General features: G+C 45.2%; 1 long non-coding RNA gene across 1 annotated transcript; it reads right to left on the bottom strand.

Annotated features, from left to right (window-relative positions):
- Window positions 1–2,220: 2,220 nt before the first annotated feature.
- LOC116789145 lies at window positions 2,221–9,155 on the bottom strand. Its single transcript, XR_004357911.1, has 4 exons — window positions 8,858–9,155; window positions 8,183–8,286; window positions 2,373–2,477; window positions 2,221–2,282 (listed from the first exon to the last, which is right to left on the bottom strand). It is a non-coding gene; the product is annotated as an uncharacterized LOC116789145 (long non-coding RNA).
- Window positions 9,156–9,785: the final 630 nt, after the last annotated feature.

Raw genomic sequence — 9,785 nt, 5'->3', positions numbered from 1 at the left:
AGGTTAAAAATGCACTTGAAGCTCTTTTTTGCAGCTTTGACCTCAGCAAATGGCACTTGTTCAACTGTCAGTAGCAGAGTTGTGAGCTCCAGTGATTTATTGCAAGCTTCATGCTAGCTGAGATTTCTGACAGCTCGTAGACTCACGTGAATAAATCAGCATTTCAGCTTTTATCAGCACAAGTTTCTATGCTTTCTGCTAAAATAGTGGAAAAAAAACCCTACAAACGTGCATACCAGGAGTCAGCCAAACGCCAGAAGCTGCTACCTGTAAAACCAGTCATTTTTTTTTCAGTTGATCATATAGAGTGGGACATAACACTCAATCTTTCTTAACGCCTGGAGTTACTTTTAGATTGCACCCTAGATTGTACTTTCAGATTGCACAGGTACATTTGGACTGTGCTATTATTTTGTCACAGGCTCCGGTGCCCGTAGTACCTGCGCTTGTGACTCACTACAACACCACGAGGCGTTGGAGGATCATCCACCTCCACTGGCATCCAGTGAAACCTTGTGCAAAACCTTCACCAGGATTTGTGGGAGACATGCCTGCTCTCACTGCCTGTTACTGGAAATCACCAGGAGTCTCCAGGAAATGCCAGTCAGAAAGGGCTGGAGGCAGCATCAAAGTAAAAATAAATCCCAACCTAGCATATGAGAAGATATTTAGTATAAAGGAATACTTACAGTCCTAAAGCTCTGTGCTATAGGCACAGTGTTTGACAAAAGTGGTCTTACCAGCCTTTTTCATTGCTAAAACGACGCACGTCAGTTGGACTGCAGAAGCAAAAGGCAGTCTGATAAAACAGATGGCTGGTTCCTGAACAAGGCTCTAACCCTCACTACAGAACAAGTCACGCTGAGCATTTGCCTGTAACACCAAGGCCATTTACAAGTGCCTTTCAAAGCAAACAGAAAGGTCACCACTGATCACAGTAAGAGTTGGATCCAGACAAAATGCTGCACCCAATAACCCACTTTCCTACCAATTTTTCAAGAGATATGAAGTTTGTACAAACCTTTAGAGAACAAAGACTTTCATTTGCAGCTCCACTGAATTCACCATCCTGCCCCAGCACTATAAACAAAGCAAATACCTCAAGACTTGCATACTGCCCTGGCCAAGACAGCACATGGCTTTCCTCTTTTTGCATAAGATGAAATAATTCCTGGTTTGCAAGGTGTGGTCGGGCAAAAGGAACATCTCGTTTTCTTTAATTAATCTTGGTGCTCTTTGTATCTGCACTTTCTGTAATAGTTTCAGGTGCTATTAATTATCAGGAATATCTGCTTCAAGGTATAAGCAGTGAAAGTTCTCAATCTGTCATCCCCCACAGGGTTTTAAAGCCTCCTCTCCCAAAATAGGTGTAAGGCCTTTTCCCACAGATGCTCCAGAGCAGATCTATTTTGATCACCAAAATATTAAACTCATAAAGTCAGGGGAAAAAAAAAGACAGCCTTTCAAATCAAGTGAATAAGCCAAGAGTGAAAAAACAGACTCAGTCATCTCTCCTACCCATTAATGAACAGCATTCCACTCCAGAAACTGCACATACAGGGCAAACCACTCCAAGTGCCTGTTTACAGCCCAGCTCCTGCAGCTGCCCCTCTCCTGCCCTCCCTGCTGGGACATGGTTGTGCCCGTGCCCCTGCCAGTGGAGTGCTGGCGGGCAGGGCTGTGCGCGGAGCAGCTCCGCTCCCCAACAGGGGCCGGGCTCCAGCCAAGTGTTTGAGCAGACACTGCAGTGAAAGGAGCAGGACTGGTTGTGCTTCAAGATAAGACTGGCTGCCAGGGCTTTGTTGGAGGCAGCCTTACAGATGCAGGAAGGAAAACAAGCCGTAAAGATGGTAGAAGGAGAAGGGAAAAGACATCCCAAGGGAAGCAGCACTGGCAGGAGACAAAGAGCTCCTCGTCAGTGAAGGGCACAGTAACAAACTTGCACAGCACAAGTCATGTCCTGCCCTAAGAAGCCCCCTTGCCCCACTCACTTGTGTGTTCTGCACCTCCCTGGGCAGCCAGTGCTGGGACAGGGTGCCAGGGACCTTGGTAGCAGCTGGGACAGCCCACCCACACCCCACCTCGCCTGCACACAGTCCCGCGCTAGCAGCTGGGACACTGGCTGCGAGGCCACCTGCAGCAGGGGCTGCTTTGCTCTCAGTGACAAAACCTACCTGGGAAACAAGCTGGGATGGCTACTGACCCAGCTGGTATTTCACAGCGGTGGCAGGAGGAGAAGCACCTGATGGCACAGTTTGGAGGAGGATGATCAAATGCTGCTCCTGCAGGAGAGGTGGAAGGTGAAGGACAAGAACAGCAGCATCAGCCCAGCAGCCCCTGCTGCTAACAAACTGAGCACAGTATGGACACACCTGCACTCACGTCCTGTTCACTTGTTTGGGTTGCTTAGTTATTTCTCCAGATTTAGCCTCCTATTGCATCCCTGGGTCAGGCCCTGCATTCAGTCTGTCCCATGCCTGTAGAAAGAGAACAAGGACCTTCACGGAGGGTCCATGGAGGTCCACTGCTTCTTTATTGATTGAAGTTCTTCTGCTTGAACATCTTGCTTCAAGCAAGGATTCAGGGGGAAATCGTGGTTCCAGTTTAGTTTAAGCTAGTCCAATGCAGCCCAGCCTTGTGCATACACCTGTCCTAAAGGTATTTTACGCAGCATAATTTCCTGGTTTGCACATCTCCAATTGCTTATAGTCCTTTCTCCATTGCCCCAAGCCACTACAATGGGAGAATGGAGTTTCCAGCTGGACAATGGATGGTGTGAGGGAGGGGAGCCCAGGGGCAATGGGGTTTTCCACATGGAGGTGGGAGACAGCAATGCACAAGGTGTTGTTTTGGTTCTTCATGGTTTGGAGGCTAAAACCAGCACCTGCAGCCCCACAGGAGCTGAGAGCAAAGGGAGGAGCTGTGGAGTTGGGATCAGAACAGTCCTGTTTGTATTTAACAAGTGATAAACTTAATGAGCCAGACGAGACCTGAGACAAGATAATCCACACAGCTTCCTGCTGCACTTCTTTTGCCTGATGCATCTTCAAGTTAAACCAGCACCTTGCCCTCATGTGGCTGAGCTGCAGTTCCTGGCATGCACCGGACCTCGGGCACAGGGAGCAGCAGGACCTGGCCAGAGGGTCCCCAGCTGTGCCAGAGTACATGTGGGCAGTTGCACAGCCCCAGGGACCCGGGGAAGGCAGGGTACTTACAGTGAAAGCTGTGGCTGCTACTTTGTGCCCTGAGGCTCAAGGTCTTTTTTTATCAGAACAAGGAAGAGACTTGTGCTAAATACCTGAGTTTGTTTAATCCACCTTACAGAAACAAAATCCTGAGAGGTTCAAAGCTCTCAAAGTGTTTATTCTATCAGTCTTATTTCTGGTCTAAATAAACCATCAAAATTTAAGTCTCAGCTGAAAACATCTAAACACAGTAGTTGAAGCTGATGAATAGTTAGTGTTTGGCAAAGACAAAGCATGAATCCATAATTATTTTAAGATGAGTCACCTGGAGAAAACAGAGCAGTAGCCAACAAAATGCCTCTTTGAATAACTCAGTGAGAATGAAGATGCCTAGAAATGCACACATCAGCAACACCACACCCTCAGCACCACATCCAAGGCCGGAGAGGGGCAGGCAGCACCACTCCAGCTCTGTAGAGGATGTTTCAGACCCCATTTGTCACCTTTGACCAAGGACCCCATGCCTGTCTCACCAGAAGCCCATCCCTGGATACCAGGCCGGTCTGACACCCATATTCCCTCCATGACTCATAGGATTGGACAAGTCAGTCTTTTGCAGACAACAAAAAAGATAAAAATCATATTGCTTGGGTGTGTGCCAAGCTATTATTTCACCCAGTTAGAGTCTTGAACCGCTGAAAGTTAAAAGGATTTCCTCTGGAAAGAGAACATTCCCCAGCCAGAAAGTCTCCAGAAAGATACAGGCGCAATAACTCCTGGCATTTGGTGTTAGGAAACAAGTGTCTAGACAAAGCCGCCTTCTTTTGATTTGTTTTGGATGACATTTTTAAAACATGCTACAGTACAGATCCTAGAACTTGAATTTCTGTTTTTACACTCTTGATACCTGTGACAGGTTCACACGTCCAGGACATGCTGGGGATGATTTCTGCATCTTTGATTATTTTTATTTAACCACCACAGTCTAAAGGTTCTATACCCTCTAGGGTTTGAAGGGATGGATATCTCTATTTGCATATCACTATTTGCATGGATGCGCTGTCAGGCAGGAACAAGAAACAAGAGTTGGCTGCACTGACCCCTGCAGCTGGAACTGCCCCCTGGGGACACCACGTGTAGTTTTGGCCCCATGTCAGTCCTGCGTGAGAAACCTCAGTTGGATTTGAGGGGCATAAGGGGCTCCTGCACAGGGGTCTCACAAGAAAGCGCTTGAAAACTGGTGCAAAGGTTCAAACATCCCCTCATGAGCTGCATGTGGCACACCTGGGTCTGGGCACAGGAGCTCTGCTGGCACCTCCTCTCCCACACATGCTTGCTGTCAACCAAGCAAAAACATGGCGAATTGCACTAAGGGGAAGTACAGTTTTTACCTTGTCCTGCTGTTCCCAGGTGGTCACAGGCAGGCTGGCCATGGGGAGGAAGCAGGATCCCCTGCCACAGCACTACCCATTGTTGCTTCAGCATGTTGCAATACACTGACTGAGCAACTGGCAATTATATTGCATTTATCTACAGTGTTATGGTGTTATGTTCACAGCTGTCTAAACAGCAGCCTGTCTCCTATCCACAGTAGCTTCCATTTTGCGTGGCCTTGCTGATCCTGTGGCAGAGAACAGCAGTAAAGCCTGAGCTCAGCTCAGGTTTCAGTGCTGCCCTGCACCCAACCAGTGGCACACCAGTTTTTAAAAGGTCATTTTTAAACATGCTTCTACATCCCTACAAAAGCAAACCTCTTCTTGCCACCCTGCAAAGGGAAATGTTTTGTGTTTTGGCACAGCTGATTTTAATTCCTGTTCAAGAGGAGGGAATTTAGTGTGGCTGCTCTGAGACTGGCTGCAGTTTTATCAAGAGAGATTTCATTGTGGACTTAGACAACCTCACTCGTAGCCATTGTGCTGTCAAACAGGTTTCCTTCCTCTTCTTCACAACACTTCTACATCACATCCTATTTAGAGCTCTTATAGTGCTTCATAAATAATGCGATAATGAGAGCCCTGTACACCTGTGGGATTTGGGAGGCATTATCTCAGTTTTTAAGAGGTGGAATGTAAAGATCAGAGATTAAAGGTGGCAAATCCAACAGGCTGTGATCCAAACAACAGGAGTTTTTCCTAACTCGTTCCCTTTAAATTTTGAGCCCCTTCTGGCTTACCAACAGTCAGCCCAGCTTTCCCACTCCTTCATCCCAGCAATTCAGTCCTGCCTCATTCTTTCTCTCCAGAGTAGCTTAGAAATTTTGCACAAGCACTTCACCATTTGCCCCTCAATGCATTTTCCTTGAGCTCCGTTGAGAAAATGTTGCTGTTTCCATTAGCCAGTAACTGGGATGAGAAATTAAACATCAGAAAATCTTTCTACTGTAGATTAATACTATTGAAAACCTGGAGTCACTGAACATAGAGATGCTCACTGCTATAAGAGGAATAACCTTCTGCTTAAGAAACATGACTGAGTGCAAAGGACACGAAAAGAAAATGAAAGCTCAGAGCTAGGACACATCATGGGGGACAGGCCCTCACTGCAGAAGCTCCTGGATTTCCAGCAGGGGTTAATTAAGCATAAGCAAATGCAAGTGTGGACAGAGCATTTGGCAGCACTCCCTGCTAGCCAGAGGCAGCCTCAGGCTCAGGACACCACCAGCTCCCTGAGGACAAGGCTGATTGATGTTGAGGACTGCACATCACACCCTGTGGCTGGAGAGGCACAGGATCTGAACCTGGTGACTAAGAAAACAAGATTTCTATCCAAAATTGTATGCTACTTCAAAAGACGACATGCTGCGGTGCTTTTCCCTGAGGAGGACACAAAGCTACTGCTGAGCTGTCTGTCGCTTATAATAAAATTATTATTTTTTCCAGCGAAAGTGAAGTCTCACTGCAGGATGTGGCACAGACAGCAGGAAGTTGACTTGTGGGATTTTTCATGTGCAGAAACAGCTTGAGAGGGATGGGCAAGCTGAAGGCTTTACCTGAAAAACAGCAGCAGTTCTGTCTCTTCACAGCAGGTAGGATTCATGACCCCTGAGCAGTTACCTCTGTGTCTCCAACCTCAGTCTCAGCAGGCACGTCTCACTGCAGGGACACAAAATCCCAGGATAGCTCTGGAGAGCTCCTCCAGTCCAGATCAGAAAGGCCAGTGCCTGTAGTGGTACAGGGTGCCTGCCCATCTCATTCTCTGTGGCAGGAAAAAACAAGGTCCCTGTGCTTGGCTTCTGATGCCCAACAAGAGCTGCTGCATAGGCATGGACACGTGGAAGACATGCAGAGGGTGTGTGTCTGTGGGTGGAACAATTGGAGGTTGGCTGGAGCAAGCAGGATGCCTGCAGGCAGCAGGAGATACCTGAGAGGAAGCACATATCCATGGCCTGTAGGCAGTGGGGTGAGGGACTGCTGTGGGACAGGGCTGCAGCAACGTGTCCCCCCCCACCCTCCAGCAATGTTCCCATGCAAACAAATCCTCAGGGAATGCTACCAGGCAAATTCCCAAGCTACAAACAAACCCCCCAACATCTGTTTTTCAAAAGACAATAGTATTAGCCTGAAGAAAACACTCATTTTCCTGACAAGGGCTTTCATGGTGCAAAGTAGCAACTCAAAAAGCTGGTGAAAGAGTGTCCCAGCAAAAGCAGACAGTGAGCAGCCCCTCTGCTCACCAATGCCTGTTCCGCAGAGCACTGCTCGATTCCAAAGGGGAAAAAACCAGCAGAAAACTCCATCACTTTAACCTTGCCAGGCACTTTGCCACTTGGATTCTGCAGCTGAAAGCCAGCATTGCTTTCCTTTGGAGTCAGTGTGAATAATGAGAAGCAGGTAGGAAACCCAAAGGGCCTCAGCCCAGAAGCAGTCAGGCCCAGTACTTCACAGAACTGGTCCTCTCAGAGGGAACACAAAAGATTGTCACCAGCCCAGAGAGAGTCTTCACTGTCCCTAGATGAGCACCTGGCAGCTCCCAGAAGGCTGGGGTGGTGGCTGTCTCCCTGGCCACAGTGAAGGATCTGTAACTGCACAGTCAAGGGGACTGATGGCTACTAATTAAGACTTACTGTGGGCTGTGAAGGAAGGTTGCCTGCCCCTCAAGCTCTCAGTCAACATAAGAACAGATTTTCAAAAGCTGAGTGAGCATAGGCCATATTACATCGCTTTCAAACTGCCAACCACCCCTCTGAAACACCCTCATTCACTTCCTTCTAGGCTTAGCCCTAGCTCACCAGCCATTTTCCACTGCTAGCTTTGGTTTACAATAACCCCTATTGGTAAAATGCTCCAAGGATCATATTATCATTTTAGCTTCTTCTGTTGCACAGATCTCACTGTTCTGCTTTAAGTGCCATTGTCAGTCTGGCTAGCTCTTCTTTCTGCATTCAAACAACTCAAACCCTCTATCCCTACTCTAATGTTAGTTTGGGGATTTTGGTTTGCTGTATCGATAGATGAAATAAAAGATCCATTTTTGGACGAATCCCCTCCTTTACAAAAACTAGTGACCCACAATACAGGCTCTACATAAATGCCTTCGTTGCACACTTATTTCTTACAGGAGAGGCTGTACAAGCCTTAAAAGTACCGTAAAAAGATTAAAAGGTTTGCATGCCAATTAATGACCTGTCACATTTCTTAAGTAATAGTCACCACTTCTCTATGCAAAGAGGTTATAGTATCTCCCAACTATACCTGTAGGTTTTATTATTATTTTAAGGTGCAAGACTGTACACAAATGCCCAGACCTTCGTTTGTGGAAAACCATGCGTGAGCAAATCAATCTTATCTGCTTGAACTGATAACCAACTTGAAATGCAGTTACCCTGGCTAACAGTGACTGCAGTCTATCACCACTGTTTATTTTCACTGATCATATTTAGCACTTGAGCTGAATACACTTATCAATGTTTCTGCATATCTCAAAGGGCTGCTGCTGCTTATTGTTTTGAAGATGAGTTTAACAGCTCAAACTAGAAATCAGAGTACTTATTTCCTTACCTGCTTAAAAGAGGTGCAGGCAGATAAATGTATGGTCTATCCAGCACTGAAAAGTTTAACACTTGCTTCCTCTTCTCCACCCAGTATTTCTGGGTCACACACATCTTGAAAGAGAATAAAGTAGAAGCTCTAGCTGAGTCGATATTAAAATCAACACTCCCAACATCAGAGCAGGAAAGGCAAAGACATGTTGCTTCATAACTGAGCTCCAGTGGGCTGCCTTGTGAGACCTAAGATGGCCTGCACTGGACATTGGCTTGCAATGACAAACCACTAAAATGTGCTACATAAGGAAATAGGTGAATCTGATTCCCTTGTTATCAAAGCAATATATCAAAGGAAGGAAAAAGTGGCCATGCAAAAATAACTTCTCTCCATTTCGATCCTGATTAGACTTACTAAGCAACTGATGTTCATACAAATTTTCTGATTAGGGTAAATTATATAGGACAGTTTCTGAACAGCACATACATAATTTATCTGATACTTTTGAGGAAGCAACTACATTAACAGTTCAGAGGAAACTGAACTCTCATATCTGGTAAGGATTTCTGCTTGAAAATGCATTTACAACAAAAACCTGAAGGCACTAATAGCCAAATCTCCCATCTCATTAAGAATACTTTTTAATACCTTTGCTGCCCATTTAAACATTTCAGCTTAAATTCATCTTACTTGTCTAGCAAAAAGCAGATGAACTGGAATGGTCTCACTATTCCCAGGCAGTCTCAATTAGAGCAGTTAAACTCACTGTAACCTTCCTGAGGGAAAAAAAAAAAAAGGCAGTTCATATTCTTGATACAGGTACTATAAAAATGTTACCAATCTTGCTAGGGATTTGGTATATCCACTTGCACTAAGAGGTCATAAGCCATGGGCAGTTCCATACCAAGAGCTGGTCAGTAACCTGTATTACACAGAAAAGCACCAGCAACACTGGCTGCAGAGTTATCAAAGGTTACCCAGATGAAGAAACTGATTTTTTGTTTAGGTGATAGCCTACCACTACACCTAGAAAAAAAAATTCATGCTAATTAATAAACTGAGTGATAAGCACAGTTAAATAAAAATTGTTTCCTTTTCCACCAAATACGTTTCAAGAGCTTTACAGTCTTGATCATATGATGCTACTTCAGTGCATCTGTATCCCCACAGAGAATGGTAGAATTGGCAAATGACTGATTTCTGCTATTAATAAAACATTTGTATTTTCTGCTTCTTTATCAGATAGTTTAAGAAGCAGTTTTGCTTTAGTTTTTTTGGATTTGTTTTTTTAAATCAAGTGAAGACAGTTGCCACGATCACCAAAGCAATTTGAAAGCTACCTGACATTAGTTCAAGACATGAATCTTATCAGTCAGTGCAGCACAACCAAAATGTCTGGAAGATTATTAAAAAAAGGTTTATCAAGGGAACAACAGTGCAGACTCAATAACACACCTCAGCTGTTTCACATATCTTTGATATGCATAGATATTTGTAACCATTTTATGGAGAATTTAAAAATATTACAATCTTTGAATTCTTTAGAGAATAAACTGCAACAGCACATTTACACATTTAGAGTTTTTGCTGATCATTCATTTAAAACAATAAATCTCAG

Source organism: Chiroxiphia lanceolata, chromosome 7 (assembly GCF_009829145.1).
Source record: "Chiroxiphia lanceolata isolate bChiLan1 chromosome 7, bChiLan1.pri, whole genome shotgun sequence".
Lineage (NCBI taxonomy): Eukaryota > Metazoa > Chordata > Aves > Passeriformes > Pipridae > Chiroxiphia > Chiroxiphia lanceolata.
Note: the sequence above shows the minus strand (reverse complement) of the source record. Positions and strands in the feature narration are given on the sequence as shown.